This window comes from Oryx dammah, unplaced genomic scaffold, assembly GCF_014754425.2.
Source record: "Oryx dammah isolate SB20612 unplaced genomic scaffold, SCBI_Odam_1.1 HiC_scaffold_2, whole genome shotgun sequence".
Taxonomy (NCBI): Eukaryota; Metazoa; Chordata; class Mammalia; order Artiodactyla; family Bovidae; genus Oryx; species Oryx dammah.
The window spans coordinates 66979677-66981180 of NW_024070186.1; positions in this window are offsets into that span (position 1 = coordinate 66979677).

The following is a 1504-nucleotide window of genomic DNA, read 5'->3' on the forward strand; positions in this document are numbered from 1 at the left end:
GGGGGGGCCTCCGCCGGCCCCGCTCCTGTGCCTCCCGCCCGCCGCGGCGGCGCTGGGGGCTGGGCGGGTGCGGCGCAGGCTTTTAAAAAGAAAGCAAGACCCGCGGGCGCTCCCAGGCGCCGCCGGGCCCCCGGCCGCCCCGCCCCCACCGCCGCGCGCCGCTGGGTGCGGGGCGCCTCCGGGCCGGGTGGGGGCAGGGAGGCGCCGGTTAACTTTCCCGGGGAGGCCGGCCGGGCTCCGGCGTGGTCGGGGGCGGCCTGGCCCCGCGCGCAACCGGGCAGCGCCGCGCGGCCGGCGGGCCACACGCACGCGGTGAGCATGTGCGGAGAGCGCGGCGCAGGCATCATATGGACATTTGTTTGGGAAAAGAGCTGCTCGCACCTTTGTGTGCATAAATACATATGTTTCTCGGAAGCCTACCTGGAAAGGGGCTTTATCTGTAATAAGCGATTTTCAAAATGTGATCCAGAGCACCGGCTCTGCGGAGAAAACACGCGCACACAAGAAAAGGGTTTTGATACTAAACACAAAGCTGTAATTGAAGTGTTTATGCCCAAATGTACTGTGAATTAAACATATGGTGGTATTTATCGTCTGGTGGGTCTGTTTGAAAGGTTTTGTCGATCAGTTCTCGTTTTACAAAAATAAAATAATGAACTAAATGTTTGCTAAACATACATACCTCTACGGCAGCATCGACAGTTGAAGTTTATTCACTTTGTCTACTTTTTGCATGTGTGTAGCTCATCAAGGCGATTTATAGATTATAGCTTAGATGAGTGATCATGTAACAATATTGGTGAGGGCAGCGGGTTGTTTTTAAAAAGGGTGGCACTTCACAGGTTTGAAACAAATGTGTTTGGTGTAAGGTCCTCAAAAAGCAGAGCTTGGGGTTTTCTAGGACCTTTGTATAAGCCTAAGGTATTAAAAAAGTAGCTTACTCCTTTAAGATTTGGCCTGAAAGAAACCTTTTTTGTTGATATTTTCAGTTACTGCTGTCTTCAAAGTAAAATAACAATTTGCAGCCTTTTTAAAAGGTTAAGGGGTTCTGTTTTCCTACTTTTGTGCTTTCATATTTGGAAATTGGCGTAGTCAATATTGTAAAGCAATGGTAGTTTCCTCTCGGTATCAGAGACCTAAATTCTAACACCAAAAAAAAGTTCATTAAGACTAACTTTTACACATCTGGACTCTGGGTGGCCTAATAAGCTCAGTGATGAGACAGGTGCCCTTTTTTGGCCAAAGTCAAAGGCTCTTGCCCCTGTTCTTGGAGGAACTGCTGGAGGCCTTTACAGACCTTTGAATGTTGGCTGGGGGAGGTTGGGGATTGGGTAGGAAAACCATCAGAAGAGAGGGAGTGAGATTGGAAACTCCCTCCCAACCACCAGAAAGTGTTCAAAGCCTCTCTGTGGTTTGTCCTTAGAGCTATTTTCATATATGAAAGAGGGAATGTTAGATTAAACAATGTCATCCGATGGGAATTTAGATAACTGCAGGTTTCCAA